Raw genomic sequence first — 19707 nt, 5'->3', positions numbered from 1 at the left:
CCTCCCCTGTGTTCTCGTCCCTAGAATTGCACAGGTGCTGTCACACCCAGAGATGGCCCTCAGAGACCCCCTCACCCCACTGCTCCCAGGTCACTTATTCACCAGCTGGTTTGGCTTGATCTTTGATAGCAACCACGCTCATTTGCACACCCACACTCCATCCGTCACTGCACCACAGATACACAGCCTCTCCAGCCCGTGGTCTGTTTCCAGTTGCTGAACTCACATATGTGCACAGAATAGAGACCACTCACACAAGAAAGAATTAGAAAAGTGTTTAATAAGAACACATGACAGATTGTGCTGCTCAGGCACGGGGCATAGCCAGACAGGCATTTTAATTTGTGAATTATGTATATGCAGCTGGCCCTTTTAATTTGCTTACCTGTTTTCCCACTCCTGTCCCTCCCCAAATCATCTAAAACCTCTCCCTTTCTCCACCTTTAATTCATCTCCTAAACACCCCATAATTAGTCCTGTGCAATCTGGAGCTGCTTTTCCTTCACATCCCATAATGTGTCCCACATCTAGGCAGGGAGCCCCTTAGCCCAAAAACTGATTGGAGAGTCCTTGATTTGCATTCCTTACAGCACTTGGCACCCCTGTGTCCCTGTGGTCCTATGGGCTTGTGTTGATGTCCCCTGTGATGGGCCCAGGAGTAGGTCAGCAGGGTGTTACTTAGTCACCTCCCTCCTGTTACTGTCTCTCTGAGCTCTTTCATGGGCTTTTATCACACAAATTAGCATTGTATATATTATGCTGTTGGATAATTTGTTTTTTAACTACAGGAAGTTTCTTGGTTACAATAGTCTGCTATTCCTACTGCAGAGAGAATTACAGAAATGACCCTCAGACAAGAATTATCATCTGGAAGTGTGCCATATCTCTTGGAAGATAAGGCATAGCTGGCATTTGACACATTTTAGGAAACAGCAGAGTGCACAGATGTGTACTGATGTAGCACCCACTACATCCTTTGAGAAGAGGACATCTAGCCGTAGGTTCCCACATAATGTTGGAAGAAGAGTTAAAGACGGGTCAGCGACTGATGGCAATGGCAAAAATTGTAAAAGGTCCCCTGCTCTATAAAAATATGCTATCCTAGGTATTTGGTAAAAGACCAAGGAGATCGATGAGATGAAAAAGTGGGACTTTGCTCTTTGTATTCACAGCAGTCTCAAAAGGCATTACTGAAAAGACAATAAAAAAGAGTGCCAATCTAAGTAGTAGGCAAATAGAAAAAGGGAGCCAAGAACCTGAGGCCAGTATGCACCATTGAGCAGATCTGTATCTATTCAACAGATTGCCACACATAACAGTGGCAATTGCAAAAGAGAAGCTTTTAAGGAAGACAGATCCCACAAAGTAGTTCCTGACTTGGAATGGTAGTTGGGATGAAGACTGCAGGACAGGTGTAGGTTAGCCCCAGCCATCACACCTTACAGTGGAATCAAGCATAAAGGAATAGGAAGAGTTTTATCTGATGAAAGAAAGTAAAGAAATGGAAAACAATTTAAGGGGTCAACAGGATATTGCTCATCAGAGAAGCTATAGCATTCTTCTACCACCAGTTGCACAGGCAAGAAGGGAGAAGCTGTTCTGAAGATTTGCATACCAAGGTCTATTAATTGGTGTAAGTGGTTGCTTATAATGGCCAAAATACTAGTTTTATATCACAAAAGAAAAAACCATAATTTCCCTCAAAATGTATTTCCTAACTACACCCATCATTCTTTCATTAAAAAAAAAAAAGCCCTGCAAAACTAACAAAAGCCATGCACTGAAACGCTAACGTGGTCCTCAGTAACTGATTTTCTTCAGAGTTTTTCTGCTCAGTAATGAAGAGGCCAAAGAAATCCAGAGTGGGAGCACCAGATACTAGGTGCAATGTTTATTAGGAATTAGAACAATATTACTAGAAAATATAACAATATTTAGACAATTGAGGCAAGCTAATGTTGCTAACACAAAAGTACAATTAGTATTTATTAAAAGCTGAAAAATCCGCCTCCAAAATCTATGAGGTATTGAAGAGGACAGCCCAGAATACTGACGGCTGAAGCACTTTCCCTGCCTTCCCAAAGAGCAAAGAATTATAGGAGGGGATTTCAGACTCTCTAAAACCTATATGATAATGACTTTTCTTTTAAAAATGTAAAGGAAGTTCTGAAGTTTCTGTAGAACTGCTCCAGCACCAGAAGGTCACAGTTCCTAGCTCCATAGGTGATCCAGCTTTTCAGAGAAAACGCCAGCCTGTTGGGAAAGCCTCTAGCAAAATAAAACAATACGCAGATGAAAGTTATGAGAATGACCGAAAGGTGAACAGCAAAGTGCTTTTTAAATCCCCACCTGCTGGTGATATAAAAAGCTGGAACAAACTATAGTATTGTAATCATTAAATGATTCAGAACAGGAAGAAAGTGTTATGAACTGGTCAAATAAACAAACTTTGGAAAATAGAATTGTGTCCTGTTATATGGGGTTTGCTTGTGATTTACTGCATGAGCTTGGGCAAGTCACTCTGACCAAGAACTGCAAAACTAACTACTGAGCCTATGTGTGACTGATATTTACCACTCCACTGGCAAAGACCCAGTTACCAAAAAGTACAGAGCCCCTGCCTTCCTAAACTTTGGTCCTATTCAAATTAGATAGAAGTAGGCAGCCCAGGGTTGAGATGTTGAAAATCCAACTGTTGCCCTTAGTTTCCTCTTTTTTGTTGATTCCTTTGGAAAATATTTCCAACTTTACTGCCCTTTATGATATACTTGGCAATCCTCGAAAAGGATCCTTGAAAAGACTGAGGTTCTTGAAAGGTGTATCAGAAATGTACTCTTTGCATATTACTTAGGTTTTTTCACCTGCATAGAAATGAGACAACAAACACTCCAACAGCAGGACCAAAGGATCCTCTGTTTTGATTATGGTCAGTTTGCACTGACCTTTTCGACAGTTTCACTGAAAAGCTGGGAAACAACTGCTCTGAAGAATGGTCAACGAACGCCATGGGAGTAGCAGCACACACAATAGCATGAGTACCTTCTTCAAATTTCTCCTGTCGATGCAAAAGTTATTTTCTCAGAAAAGCAGTAAAGCAGATCACCTGCTCCTTTTTTTTTTTCCACTGTGGCTAGTAGGCCACATACGTTTAAGGACAGATTGTGCCTTCTAGGCATGGGTTTGCCTCGGATACAGCACAGCATGCATTGTAAGAAAAGAGTCCCGGAAGGCTCTTTTTTTATCTTTCTGCATTTTCCACCATGATCTTTTTACATTTTCCCCTATGTCATCCTTTTTTTGGGTGTCCATGAGAGCACAGTTCCATCTAAATGTAAGAAAATGTCTATCCAGTGATTCGCTATAAAACATTCAGATAAAAGCCCATGAAATTTCCACAGTTCACCATCACCTGGGAGACTTTCCTTCACTTCTTTTCTTTGCACACCCCCTGAGACAGGGTCAGTTGATTTCAGAATGGCAAATCTGTAAAATATAAAATTAAAAGAAATCCTGACATTCTTGCTAAATATACAGTGTTTGTTATGGCAAGGTAGAAATAAAAGTCTTAAGGTCTTCTCTCGTGACAAGACTTGCATGACACCTGTTAATAAAGAAAAAAAACAATTTTGAATTCAATGTATGCTCTCGTCAGCTCATGCACATAGCCCCCATTAATACTGATGAAAATTACCTGGATGCACTGATGGGATAGTAGACCCCTGGTCAAGTTAAAAGTGTCTGAAGGAAAAGAGTAGCAAAATAATAGTGTCCATACAGTGTATCTTTTTTCCCCAGTGCTCCAAAAGATGGTTTTAAATACCCTAACTCAACAGCAGTTTCTTGCTTTTTTTACTGATGGGAATTTTCAAACCCCGAGTTATTTCATTAGATAATACCAGTAGTATTTAAAATGTCAGACTCAAACTGCATTTCCCAGTGTGAAAGCTGAATACCAGTGCCCGGAGGAAAGGTTTATAGCATCGATTAACTGCAACCATTTGTAGAACTGACAAAGAGCTGCGTACAAGGTTTATTCTGACTTTTAGATGTGAGCATTGTGCATCATTTTTATAACATGCAAGCCAACAATGATGTACTTTGTTACTGCAGGTCAGAACAACTTCAACCCAGCACATAAATCACAGAGACTGACATCAGCAGTCCCAGAACTTGCAAGGCACAAGATGAGAGACGCCACAGAAGAGGTATTTCATTGGGTTTTCCATTTATCCCACTGTCCTGGTTTCAACTGAGATAGAGTTAATTTCCTTTCTAGTAGCTGGTATAGTGCTGTGTTTTGGATTTAGAGTGAGAATTATATTGATAACTCACTGATGGTTATAGTTGCTGTTTGGTAGATGTAGTGTCTGCACTGGGAGAGCACAGCCAGGACAGCTGACCCAGGCCGGCCCAAGGGATACTCCCTACCATATAATGTCACTACCTTGGGGAAGTAAGCTGGGAGGTGGGATCACTGCACAGAAACAGACTGGGGATTGGATGGTGGGTTTCTTCCCTTTCACATGTGGTGAGCAATTGCATTAATGCATCACTTGTATTATTGTTGTTATTATTGTTACTGTTATTCCCTTCTTTTCTTATCCTATTAAACTGTCTTTATCTCAACACACAAGTTTTTTTCCATTTCTTTGGTGTGAGGAAGTGGGTGCACAGTGCTTAATTTTACCGGCTGGGGTTTAACCATGACAGTCTCTTTTTGGCACCCAGTGTGGGGTTTGAAGTGTTGAAATAATGACAGATCTGACTAGAGCATGTTAAAACAAATTTATTATAGGGATTTATTATATTAGTTTAATCATCACTGGTTGCAATGTTGTTTGATGTTGTGATACGTAACATCTTACCTGCTGTATATACTGGTTATCAACCTTTACGTGGAGTTTGTCACCTCTGGGCATTGGATTAAGGTTATTGCTCTGCTGTTTGGTGTACTGCTGGCTCATGGTATGACAAAATCATTGACAGTCAGAGCAGTTTTGTATTTATATTTGGCAGTGGCTGAACCTGTTTGGTGGCAGAAGAGCAACAGCAATGTTTTCATCTCCATACTTAGGGAGTCAACTGTCAGAAGCTCTTAACAATTATATTTTTTACTTTTTCTCCTCAGGGAGACAATATGTGGGGGAAACACCTTCCTTTACCTTCCCATTATTCTCCAGGATAATTACAATAGCTCTTGAGAATGTAGAACATCCTTGGGATGTTCCGACCAGCATGTTTCTATTGCTAAGTCCTGTCTAATCAAAATTTTATGTACAGGAAAAGGGGATAAAGTCCCCATAGAGCCCTTGAAAAATATGTGGGGAGGACAGTGTAGGTTACTCTCACCTTGGGCAAACAATCCATGGGACTGCTTTTGCTCAACGACCTGGGTGCACCTGGTGGGTGATGTGGAAGGATGGGTTTAATCTTGAACACCCACTTCTATTAAGAAAAACAAAATACATCTAAAGTGAAGAGCAAAGAACTCACATAGAAAGAAATTCTAGTGGAACAGGCCTGAACTGGAATGGTAGAATTAAACAAAATGCCTGTAATTAACTTAGATGGGAATAGTGTTGTATGTCTCTTGAAAATCCAAACACCAGTCCCGATGAAACATAAATAGACTTTTTAAATATGTACCAAGTAAACAAAGATCAATAGTGGTAAGTCAAGATCTGGCCTTAACACTGTTTCCATTCTGATAGACATTTAAAAAAAAAAGGGGAGGGGAGGAATTCTCACTGCAGGTATTTTGTTCCTGTCAGCATTTACATATTATTAGATTTTGTTACAATTTGAGTAGAGGTCAAAACCTGACTAAGAGCTGTATCTCCGGAAGTGCTGGTCAGATCTAAGTAAATGACAATCCCTCTCCTCACATTCAGAAAGATCTAAGTGTGGAAAATGTTGCATGTTACCTTTACGTCCTGTATAATCTAAGGCAAGGTCTTAAAAAACAAATACGGATATAACTTCATTCAAACACGGTGTTTCATAGATGGCTCTCCTAGATGGCCCACAAATCATGATCTCATAGATTCACAGCAGTAAATGATTGTCTATACAGTGATACATGTATGGAGGGCACAACACATATTGGTGAGGTCTGGCGCCTCTTCTCTGTGCACCAGATTTCCTTTTTCTTACTCATTTTACTCCTCTCTTCTATTCATAAGGCAAATGTATGTTACTACCCTCTAGTGGTCAACGTGGCAAATTTAGTAGATCTGCTTGGGTAGGGAGGTCCTGATTTCAGGTTGCAGTGAGGTCTTGCAGCTAGTACTACTGAGATCCACCCAAAAATGCCTTTTTCTGACAGAAGTGATGCCTACAAGAATGTGAACAGATCCATTACATGCATGTGGGTTCTCTTAGCCTGTAGGGGTAAGTTGGGTACAGTGGAGTTACAGGTAGTAGCTCTAAAGCAGGCCACAAAGTTCTTTTTCCTTGCATCAATGGCTCCCCAGAGAATGGAGCCCCTGTGAACAGCATCTTCAAAATTCTTCTGAGTCTTCTCTGTTGATTGCTTAGGTGTTTGCACAGCAAATCCCTATGGCTGCATCTAATCATAACTCACTGTCAATCACCTTTTTCTATTATCAGTTCTAATGCCTTTAAGTATTAGTGTAATATATAGCATGGCACGAATACTGTAGGGGTCTCAAAGTATAAACAGACAGGATCAGGTCTTAAGTGAGTGCAACTTAGTATCAGTACCACTGACCTCATGGACAGTATTATTTGAAGCGAAATCTGCTTAGGCTTCCTTTGTCTTTTCACTAAAAGAAACTGCCCTTCCCAGTGAACTTTTATCTGTCTAGTTAAGCAAATCTGCCAATAAATTGACATACACTTGTTAATTAATGGTTGTTACCTGCAGTTCCCTGAAAATACTTAAACAGCACATTTAAGCCTTCTTTGATCATGAATTGGTTAATCATGGGAAAACATACTACAAAAGACTTGAACAGAGCTTTTTTGATTGGACTAATGCCAAAGCTATAAACCAGTATCTTGGTACTGAAAGCTATAAACAGCTATGTGAGTGGCTTCGTATTGCATCTTAAGAACCATTTATATGCATTATTCTGCATAACTATACATCTGGTGACAATAGAAAACATGGTGCATAAACAGGCACAGCCAGCGTTACAGACAATAAATTCAGGTAATCACTGGCCTTTTCTATATTGAAGCTTTTGTGGTTCTCTCTAACAGGCACACTACACTTGTAGAAAAAAGCACTAACTGAGCCTTCCAGGACAGACAAGGAGTCATAAGGTGTGAAAAAATTAGCTTCACTACTTTGAGCTATTCTGCCCTGGGACAGAATAGCATCTGTGGGCTTTCTCTCTTCCTTTCAACTCCTATTATCTGCAGGTAGCAAGATCTTAGCCTCCTCTATCGCTGCCACTGCAGAGACCATGGTTCCTTCAACTGTGTAATGCAGCCTGGTAGCCACCACCTTTGTGAAACGGAGGAGGAAGTATCCCTTTCAGCCTTCCAGAGCCACAATGAGGCTGATAACATGGGACAAAGAGCCAAAGTACAAAATAATCACTGGAAAATGACTGTAGTAAAATGATATGTATGCTGTGGAATACATTTCCAGTAGTAGAAGAAGTAGCCTCTCTTGGTAACGTGCACCTCATGAGTTATCATTGCTGACAAAGATAATTTTTCTGATAGAAATACAGAAGCACCAGTTTCTGAGGAACTCGGATTGCTGAGGAACTAAAACATTCTGCTTACAACGCATAAAGGCATTTCATGAGGAGTCCTGTACTACGGAAGTCAGAGTACAGGATGAAGACATAGAGCTTTTAAACAAGTTGCATTTCTTTAGTTTGGTGTTTGTTTTTTGTTTTCCCAAACATAATTTTGAATAATGAAAATGAAAGTGATACTATATATTTTCAGAAGAAGTAATCTGTTACTATTTGGTTTGACACAACTTCAGCTCAGGACAGAGGTGCAATTAGCATATGGTGGAGAGTCTCATGTTTGAGCTGTAGGTGGTAATGTTGCTTTATGGCAGTTCAACTTCAGTAAGGATGGACTATTTAAAAGGGCATAAATAGAGGCAAATTAGGGTAGGTAATGAATCAGGTGCATGACAACAGTCACCTTCATCTTCAGCTGCTCACACATCTTTTAGAAATGTGAGTAAATATGGAAGTCTTACATGTAAACATGTTTTAGGAACAGACAGAATAGCAATGCAAGTCTAAGTGGACATGCACCAATCAAATAATGGGACAGGTTTTCTTTATCAGCAGAGTGCCTAGTGACGATTCTTCTCATCATATTGCTTTTTCTTATGCTAACTCGTTCTTCAGTTAAGATTTCAAGGTACATTTCACAGTAGCCTTGGGCTTGGTTCCAGTCAACACATATGCAATTTGTCTTGCAGGGAGAGTCTAATCTTACAACCAGTAGAGATAATCGAGTGAGTTTTGCATACACAGGAAACCCATCTATTTAGTGTTTGTATACAAATTGAGGAATTCAACCTTACATCTCTATGAACTGATGTAAGCCGCTGTTCCCATACACAGGAATTTATTACTAATTGATACATTAGGAACTTAATCTGAGTGCACCACTGTCTTCCCACTGGTTTCCAGTGGCAGAGAGAAAACAAGCATGGAAGCTGCTGATTTTGCTGCATGAAAAAAATGTATTTTCAGCTCCAGTTTGTAAACTGGTACCAAAGTAGCCTCCTTGTGGGAATTCAAACTGACAAACAGACAGGGATATTGTCATTTTCTTCAACATGGCTCCTGCCAGATGCCTGTCGGTAAAGCTCTTACACTGCACTATCACTTGTGGACAGACCTGTGGCCAACTCATATACCAGTGATGAACAGGAAGAACAGCCCTACTTCTTCCCTGCAGCTGTCTATATGGAACCATATATGAGTTCATGTTGTGCAAAGAACCCTCTCCAGAACCCCAAACAATGCAAAGCGTTACTTAGGACCCCCAGCATGTGAGCAAAGGACTTCTACAGCCTCTGAGATTTGACAATGTGCTGGTGTCTCCTTGCATGATCCATCTCTGCTCAGCTCAACACAAGGGCATAAGACAGTGAGCACAGTCTTAGCAAAGATTTGCAGATGGAAGATGCACTATGGAAGGAATGAAGAGGAGGCAGGAAACACATAAAGCAAACTGGAGCCCCTTGGTCTTCCTAGAAATAATGTCACAGTCACTGTGCTTTTGTCTAAAATCACCTTAAGGAGCAACAGTATGAAAAAGGCAAAGTTAGACAAAAAAATTATGGATGAAAAAATGCTCAGAATCCAGAGTCACAGGGACAAATTCAGTCGTGTTGAAGTGCAAACTTAGAATTAAGTAGTTGAAATGCTTACTTAGAGCAATTTCTAGACAGGGACATACTTAGACATCACTCTTGGGATGTTTAATTCAGACATAGTGCTTAACCTATGTTTTTTCCTCCTTCAGGAAGCCTGCATTGTTCCCATGTCTTTTGGGGATGTAGAAAAGAGAATGTGAGGGTATTGGTTTTGGGAGCTGTTGGGCTCTTAGGCTGTAGTTTTCTTTTTCTTCACTGGTGACAGGGCCCTCTGTGTCCCCCTGCCAGACACTATTGAGCTTAATTATCATTTCAACAGCCAGTTCATTACTCTCATGAGTCTTCACACCAGCTAACAGTTTTAGAGTTGCTTTTCCCAGATCAGACTGAGACATTCAGACCCCTTCATTTTCTTTTGCTTGATCTCCACAAATGCTGACACATGCTGACTTGAGTCAAGCTTGTAGCTAACCTAAATAGTCATAACAATTGCAAACCACCATTTAATGTCTTCAAAGAGGGGATTTTGGTAGTTCTATGCTATCTGAAAACTTGGATGTATCTGTGTTATTTGTCAGGAAGGTCATTCAAGTCCAATTCAAAAGTATCACAGAAGACAGATCACTGGTAGGACACTCTTTTTAATTAATTTAACTTAATCTACTTACTGGATTTACTTGTAAGTTATCAGAAAATTCAACCAAAGCTCATATGCTGTAAATTCAGGGATGATACATGGAGTCTTTTTACATACTGCATAGGAGCTGATTTTTTTTTTCCAAGTAGTATTTTCGAATTGTATGCAGCAGGGGTTTTGATGTTTTTCACATGTTCAGCACTAGCTTGATTGCTAAACTTACAAAGCCAGATGGCTTTACTGTTGGGAAGTTCCTAAGTTGACTGCAATGCAACAGTCTCATGTCAGTATTTTTTTTCAGGTGACCATACCACTTTTAGTGCAAGCATGTTTAATTTTCGCTAACAAAAATTAATCTATCATTGCTAAATGTTTGCTTAGCAGATCTTAGTTATTTACTGAATATTAATCAAATACCTATAAAGAGACAATTATTAATTTCCCTGTGGGTTTTCCTGTGGCAGTCATCATTGTTGTATGCCAGTACTTAACATTTTTTCCCCACAATATTCTTGTTAGATTAGTTATTTTTGTTCACATTTTCCAGATGGAAATTGAAACTGAGCGATTTAGATGTAAACTGTTTATTCGCTTTGAGTTGGGCATTATAAATTAAATACTTCTCATGAATGCTAATTTTAGCTGCAAATTCTTAGCACATCTGATCAGATACTTAATGAGTAGGAAGCAATTAATGAACCCATGTCAAATATGTGACTTCTTAATCTTGCAGCATGTTACTTGAAGACTATCACTGTGGCAGGGAAGGAATAGTTTTCCAGGGTATCAATGATTACCTTAAGCATGAGCCCATCCACTCCTCTAATAACCATAGCTCCATTTGCTAGTCACCTTCCAGCCTTGGCAACAAATGAGGGAATACCATGTGGAACCAAGAAGCAGACATGGAATTCAAACTGGGAGAGGTAAAGAGAATGGAAGAATTGGTATTTAGTTGTAAAGAGCCCATAGGGATTACTATAAGTAATTTATTGAAGTTACTAAAAACAGACTCCTTAACTGCACAGTTACTACATATGTTATCCAATAGCTGCATTGCCAAAAGTAAAATCTCTGCTTGAAATGGTATACAATATCCTTTGAAACAGATAGATTCATTTATGCTTCATTTAGGTTTTTGCTGACAGTGAGAACCCGGCCCAAGAATACTCAACTCCTGACTGTCATCACAAGGTCTGAAGACTACTGAACACAGAGGAAAACAATGGCTTGAGTTAATGCTCTGTGGCTAACTGGAGAAGAAAGATGGAGCAAGGTTGCTATGTTGCCAAAACAGTAAGAACTGTAAGTCAGTGAAACCCAGGAAAGATCTAACTAAAATAAACTCAATTAAAAAAACACAAGTAAAGCACTGTAATGTTGGACGGGTGCAGGCTGCTTGTTTTATTTTCTGTTTTCCCTCCTAATTCACTAAAATAGAATAGACAAAGAAAGGAAGTGTGGCAAAAGCAAATGGGCAGAAAAACCAGGACTGTATACTTCTCTGATCATTCATGGTTTACATCAAAACCTAATATTGTTTATACTGAGGTGATATGTGGCTTACTAATCCATGCAGTTGTAGTACGACTGTCTTTGTATTTACTTGTTTAACGAAATATGGATCTTGAAACCTCTGTAGTGCTCTTTTTATCTGAAGAAGCTCTGTAAGGTGGAAGGTGAATATGATCAACTAGGTAATAAGATAATTTTTATTTATTTGTTTGTTTGGTTGGTTTATTTTTTTAAAATCAGAAGTATATAACATCCCAAACATTACAAGAAAGACAACATGTGGAGGTATGAAGTCATTCATTTAAATGCGCTTTAAATGAATGTAATAGAAAAATATTGAACGATTTATCTAATTTGTTGCATGGGGATCATACTTCTGTAACTCTGCTTTACAGAAATATTCTATATAGCAGTTTTCAATATTTAACTAGCTTATAAGAGCTTTATTCTATGGCTGCTCCTTTTAATAGGTCTGATCTAGAACCACTGAAACTTAAATTTTTCAGGTGACAATGCTTTGCACTAGAAGAGTGCCTCTTGCTCCAAAACCACACAGCAGTAATTAACTGTCTATAAGTTTGTAAAAGCCCCTCTGCAGAGGAGGCTCATGCTGTGCTGTTCATTCCTACTTGTAAACTACAGATATATGCAATTTGTAGTAAAATTGCAGTAACCAATTCCTTTCTCATTTATAAAATACAGACTTAATCCAAATATCTCCAGCCTTTACCCCATTCCTGTGCAAAGCATTCAGTGACCTCTTTGATTTATAGTCAGAGAATTCCCACTGAAGCACCCCTAGAAATCTCAGCCAGGACAGTTGCAAAGGAATGCTCCATCTGGTAACCATATCCCATAAATTTAAGGATTTACAGGTTGATCCTAGTATTTTAAACTCCATTTAGAAACCTAGTGGCAGCTGCTACAGACCCACAAATATTGGTGTAATAATAATTTTGTCATGATGCTACTTTGAAAATTGGTCATAGAATTGTTCCTCAGTTTGAGTTTCCCAGGGGCTCTAGGATAAAGTGTAATGCAGCTAAGTAATCTTGAAGTGATAGAAGTAGGAATTACTCCATCAGGGATTACCTCTGGAAGAGTCACACTCTGCTCAGATGAGAATATTGATAATAAATCTGACTGGGAAAAGCTTTAGCATCTTTCTGCTTTATCTAAGCAATAGAATATAGCTGACATCTTTCCAAGCTAATGAGGCCATCATGTGCAGGACATTTTTGTAACTAGGCACTAGGGAAAATAGCCCAGTCTATACCTGGTGTAAATCACCTCTGTTACCTCCTCACTAAATTGACAAATACTGTCATTCCCAAAACCTTCAATACTTCACAAATCAAACTGCCATCCCTAACTTTGTATTTTGTATTTTGTCTTGTAGCTTCAGGACAAAATGAAAGTGCTTCTCTTAATGCCTAAAAATCCCCTGTCCTCACCCTGTTCCTTACTACAATGTCTTGACATTCAGCCAGAATGTTTAAGTAACCAAAGTATAATCTCCCAAGATTGAGAGATCTGCAACAAAAACAATAGACAAATGATGCCTAGAGTAGGGGGCTTTGTGCCTCTTCTTTTGCTTATATGTCCCTAGCAGCTTCTCAGAAGAATCAAATGACAAGAGCATCCAGCCCTACAATTATAGCTAATTGCAGCCTTAAAAAGGAGGATTTTCCAATGTGGATGGAGAATTTGAAAGTGTGTGGAAAGGTATGAGTTTTCTCACAAAAGGCTCTTGTCTTTCCTGCTACCTGTTGATCTGCTTTTGCATCAGTATTTCTGGTGGGTTTTTTTGTTGGGTTTTGTTTGGGTTTTTTTTACCTTAGTGACCTAATCTCATCTCATATGGATAAAAGATTTGGGAGTTAGCCTTTTTACTAGATGTCTGTAAAAGCTAGAAAAGATGGACACGTGTTTATAAATCTGCATAGTAGACATAGCCTTTTCTCCCTCATAGAATGAAAGCTTCTTCCTGTTCAAGTTTCATCAGGTGTTTAACATACAGCTCTGGGGATAACTGCACAATCTCTACAGATGGGCAATTGTTTTTGCCTTTCTTGGCAGTCAGCTATTCCACTGTCATGCTGGGCTGAGCAGACATGTAGGTCTTGGATATGCCCATGCCAGAGATGGAGTCACATTTACGTGGCACTGCAATTACAATATTTTCTTATCTTTGCCCTTCTGAGAGTCCAGGTTTGCTTGCTACACAGCCTTCTTTAGCTTCCAAAGTCTACTGATTCCTTGCTTCTGTTTTAACTAGCCCAGTCCAAAGCATCCTCTTTTCCATAACCTGTGTCTTTCCTAAACTGACAGATGTATTTTCCCCTCTAGATCTATTCCAGTTTTAATTTTCTGTCTATCATGGCTTTTAGTCAGTCCACCTGAAAAATCCTCCCTCACTGTGCTCCCAGAAACCTGGCTTTTGATCTAGTGTTTAGCCATTTCACCTCTGGGCTTCCAGTCCTGTAACTTGGAAGATACAGCAGTAAAGCAAGCCCAAGTAAAGCTAATCCCTGAAATGGACTGAGTAAATTCCCCTTCCTATTCTCCCCCAAGGCAAACACATTGACATTTTGAGTTAAGTCAAATTCTGGCTATATAAAAAGAAATGGAAGCTTACCTGCAAAGTTTCTAAGGGCTAGCACTGAGAGTCTCTATGAGGGCAAAAACTATGGCAGAACTTCCTGCAAATTCATAGTAAATTTCTCTGGGTAATGGCAGGGAAATAATTTTTCCTCTATGTAAGCAAATCTTACTGTGCTCTGGCACTCTGAGGAAAGCTATTAATCCCAGGCCTGATCTGTTTTATACTAGTGTAAATCAGAAAGAAATCCCCTGAAATCAGAGGAGTTACTATAGTGCATTAAGAAATCTTTAATTATTACTAAGTCCAGGAATCCTGTTATGAAAACAGGGACTGAGCCTCTGCCTCTCCATGCACTTGGCATTTCTAAACTTGAGGAGCAGTGTGATCTACCAGGCAGACCATAGAAATAAGAGCTGGGAGGCCTTCTTGGCTCTGACAGTGACATATTAGGTGACAGTGAGAAGATCATTTTACTTGGAAGCCAAACACTTCCCCTTTCACCGTCGGTGTTGATGGTCTGCAAATTCTTTAGTCTCAACAGGACCTTATAAGTAGTATCATAATGTAAATAATAACAAACTGACCATTGCAAAGACTGCTTCTAAAAGAAAATTAAATGAGACTTACACTGAAGTTACTTAAGAAGCATGGAAATAACATAGCAAGGTATTGTTTATTAGCAGTGGGATTACATAACTCTAGAGCAATGAGGATGTTTTGTTACCTCAAGACTCATTTGTCACCAACAGTCACAATGTTTTCTTGAGATGACAAGAGATCAGTCTGTCTAACTTGCAATTAGGGATTAAGAAAAAAAAGCTTGACAAAAAGATCTGACCTTAATTTAAAATATTAACACTGTAACAAAAAGCAAATGAAGAGCATTTTCAGTTTAATTAAAATGTCACAATTACAATGTAAATAATTGTGTTTTATTAATCATCAGCATTCAAGCTTGAGACTGGAGCAATACTAACGATAATTAAGTTGCTGGTGCAGAGTATGGTGCCTTAATAATTACATAGTAGTAAAATGCAGAATGCTAACTAAAACTGGGAAGTTCTGCATAGCAATTATGTTATCTAAGGCTGCTAATTAGTTATGTTAATTTAGAATTACTTTAGTTTCCTGCGCAGAATGGGCTTGTTAAACTGCAAAGACCCAATGTCACTTCAGTCAAATGCAACAGAACTGGCACTCTCTTTAGGACAAAGCGACCATGAAATGATAGAGTTCAAGATCCTGAGTGGAAGAAGCAAGCCAAAAAGCAGGATAGCTACCCTGAATTTTGGAAGAACAAACTTTGATCTCCTCTGCAACCTAATAGGAGCTGTCCTGTGGGCTACGCTGTTAGAACGAAAGGGAGCCTGTGAGAGCTGGCTAGCATTTCATAGAATCATAGAATCATAGAATTATCAAGGTTGGAAAAGACCTAAAAGATCATCTAGTCCAACCATTCACCTATTACTACTAGCTCCCACTAAACCATGTCCCTCAATACAACATCTAGTCTTTCCTTCAACACCCCCAGGGTCGGTGACTCCACCACCTCCCTGGGCAGTGCATTCCAGTGCCTGACTACCCTTTCAGAGAAGTAGTGCTTCCTAATGTTCAGCCTGAATCTCCCCTGGCGCAGCTTGATACCATTCCCTCTAGTTCTGTCGCTGTCTACACAGGAGAAGAGGCCGACCCCCAGCTCACTACAACCTCCCTTCAGGAAGTTATAGAGAGCTAGAAGGTCTCCCCTGAGCCTCCTCTTCTCCAGGCTGAACAATCCCAGCTCCCTCAGCCACTCCTCATAAGGCCTGTGTTCCAGACCCCTCACCAGCTTAGTAGCCCTCCTCTGAACACGTTCCAGGGCCTCAATGTCTTTCCTGTAGTGAGGGGCCCAAAACTGAACACAGTACTCGAGATGCGGCCTCACAAGTGCTGAGTACAGGGGGACAATTACCTCCCTGTTCCTACTAGTAACACTATTTTTGATGCAAGCCAGGATGCCGTTGGCCTTCTTGGCCACCCGCGCACACTGTCGGCTCATGTTCAGCCGTGCATCAATCAGTACCCCCAGGTCCATTTCCTCCACACAGTCCTCCAGCCACTCCACCCCAAGCCTATAGCGCTGCCTGGGGTTGTTGTGGCCAAAGTGCAGGACTCGGCATTTGCTCTTGTTGAACCTCATGCCATTGGCTTCAGCCCAGCTCTCCAGCCTGTCCAGATCCCTCTGTAGGGCCTCGCTACCCCCAGGCAGATCCACACTCCCAGCCAATTTAGTGTCATCTGCAAACTTACTGAGGGTGCACTCAATGCCCTCATCTAGGTCATCAATAAAGATATTGAAGAGGACAGGCCCCAGCACCGACCCCTGGGGAACACCACTCGTGACCGGTCGCCAGCTGGATTTAACTCCATTTACTACCACTCTCTGAGCCCGGCCCTCCAGCCAGCTCCTTACCAAGCCGAGGGTGTACCCATCCAAGCCACGGGCTGCCAGCTTCTGCAGGAGAATACCGTGGGAGACAGTGTCAAAGGCTTTGCTGAAGTCTAGGTAGACCACATCAACAGCCTTTCCCTCATCCAGCAGATGGGTCACTAGATCATAGAAGGAGATCAGGTTGGTCAAACAGGACCTGTCCTTCATGAACCCTTGTTGGCTAGGCCTGATCCCCCGGCCATCCCGCACATGCCGCATGATCTCCCTCAAGACTATCTATTCCATAACCTTCCCTGGAACGGAGCTTCTTCCAAGCACAGGAGAGGTGCATCCCTTTGAGTAAGAAATCAGGAAAGAGAGGCAGAAGACCTGCGTGGATGAGCAGGGAGCTAATGAGTAAACTCAAAGGCAAGAAAAAGGTTTATGAACTGTGGAAACAGGGTCTGAGCACCTGGGAAGAATATAGGAATGTTGTCATGGCCTGTTGGGACGTGACTAGGAAGGCTAAAGCCCGCTTGGAAATGAAGCTAGCAAGGGACATAAAGGATAATAAAACGAGTTTTTTTTAGATACGTGAATAGTAAGAGGATGACCAGGGATAATGTGGGTCCCTTGCTGAATGAGGCGGGTGTCCTGGTAACGGGTGATGATGAGAAGGTGGAGATACTGAATGCCGCCTTTGCTTTGGTCTTCACTCGAAAGGCCCCTTGGGACCCACAGATCCTGGATGAAAGTAGGAGTGATTGGGAAATTAAGAGGTTCCCTCTAGTTGAGGTAGGGGTGGTCCAGGAGCGTCTCAGAGGGATTAATGCACATAAATCCATGGGCCCGGATGGGATGCATCCACGTGTCCTGAGGGAGCTGGTGGAAGTGATTGCGGACCCGCTCTCTATCATCTTCAACAGGTCTTGGAGAACAGGTGAAACGGGGAAAGTTATAGGAATGTTATGTTATATAGGAATGTTAGGTTATAGGAAGGTTATAGGAATGTTTGTTATAGAATTAAATGGTTGAGGGTCTGGCCAGTAAGAATGTCACACCCTTTATTCCATGGATGGCCTGCTTAGATAACGGGAAACTCCCAAGGACTGGTGTTACCCCCTGCTTAGATAACGGGTGCCTGGTGTTACCCCCTGCTTAGATAAAAGCCCAGCTTGCCTAGTACGCATGCGTCAAGAAGAAAGGTGAAAAGTTTATTTCTGAGGAAGACTTTGAGCCTTCATCTTGGGACCCCCGACGACCACCCTCAAAAGACACTGCGCCTGCGCCACTAGGAGGAGACTATGGAAATGCTCATTTTAATACGAAGCGGGACAGGCCATGCATATGTATAAGCGGGTGGGGCGACCTTATGAATTTTGTAACAATTTGCGGTATAAATATGAGTGCGTTACTGTATCGGGCACGCACGTCTTTGGAGGAGCTATCCCCCGTGCGTCCGCCGGCGATTAAACATACCTTCTTTATAACTTTCTAAGTTGTAAAGTGTGTTTTCCGCGTGTCAGTTTTGGCGACCCAGATGGGACCTCCTCTGCCTGGCTGCAGGACCGCCTGAGGCGCGGACGCCCTAGCTGCAGCCCGAAACACTTTTTTCGGAGGGACTCCGCTCTCAGCTGGTCACTACAGGGGTAGACAAGGACCATCTTCTTTGCGGACAAGGTATGTGAAATAATATTTCTGGGATTGTGCACCTGTATTGTGCACCCGTATTGTGCACCCGTATTGTGCACCTGTATTGTGCACCCGTATTGTGCACCTGTATTGTGCACCCGTATTGTGCACCCGTATTGTGCACCTGTATTGTGCACCCGTATTGTGCACCTGTATTGTGCACCCGTATTGTGCACCCGTATTGTGCACCTGTATTGTGCACCTGTATTGTGCACCCGTATTGTGCACCCGTATTGTGCACCTGTATTGTGCACCTGTATTGTGCACCCGTATTGTGCACCCGTATTGTGCACCTGTATTGTGCACCCGTATTGTGCACCCGTATTGTGCACCCGTATTGTGCACCCGTATTGTGCACCTGTATTGTGCACCTGTATTGTGCACCCGTATTGTGCACCCGTATTGTGCACCTGTATTGTGCACCTGTATTGTGCACCCGTATTGTGCACCCGTATTGTGCACCTGTATTGTGCACCTGTATTGTGCACCCGTATTGTGCACCCGTATTGTGCACCCGTATTGTGCACCTGTATCGTGCACCTGTATTAACTGAGTGTGATCGCGATCGGGGCGGTCTATAAGTCGCGGAGAGACGTCTCGCGCATGACGGAGTCCCCTTGTCCTGGACCTGGAAGTGCTAGAGTAGTGGGGGGGTCACTGAACTGTGACTTATGGCCCATACGGCTAGTACCTGGTAATTGGTTGACTCGAGTCATCTGTGTACTGTTTTGTCTTGTCCTATTGCACGTGTGTCCTTTTGCTATAACTGAGTGTAACTGTTTATTGTGTGAGTGACTTGGGTAAATGAATGAATGAATGAATGAATGAATGAGACGTGGTCTGACTGTGAGGTTTGTAACGTAACTGTGTAGCTACAGTGTGACCTCCTGAGAGTGAATAGGGGAAATTTGGATACTAAGGTGTGGCCCTCTCAGGATGTATTGCCCCTGTGAAGTTTGTACCTAATTATAGGATGGCCGCCCCTAAGGCAGTCAATATCTAATGATGTCTCTTCCCTGGCCCAGGGGATAGATAAGACAATCTTGAGATGCACTGATCTCGTCCCTTACACCAGGGACAGGATTGGGTGAACAACTGCTAGCTCCTTGAAATCATCTGGGCTGGCTGAATCAGTGCCAAAAGGCTGTGTGTATACAAGCCATGTATGAGCATGGGAGACAGGGTGTTCCCCTTGCTGCTCCAATTGACCCCACCCGCCTTAAACCATTAATTAGGGGTCTCCCGCATGCCTTGAAAATCTATATGCAAACCCTAAAGGAAAAGATTGCACAGACAATTGACTGTAATGCTCACAACCCAAACCAGCTACAGCCTGTTTTAACGTGGGGGGAGCTATTACAAGAAATGGTGATTTGTGGCAGAGAGATAGGCTGGTTAGAAGAGTGTCCAAATTTGCAGCGCCGGGTCCGCCAAGCACGGTTTTTCGAGAGAAATAATCCCCACCCTCCTCGACAAACCAATCTCCATTTCAAATCTCAGCGCAATGAGCTGTGAAAAAAAGG

This window comes from Gallinula chloropus (genome assembly GCF_964237585.1).
Source record: "Gallinula chloropus genome assembly, chromosome: 4".
In the NCBI taxonomy this organism is placed as follows: domain Eukaryota; kingdom Metazoa; phylum Chordata; class Aves; order Gruiformes; family Rallidae; genus Gallinula; species Gallinula chloropus.
This window is presented reverse-complemented; position numbering follows the sequence as displayed.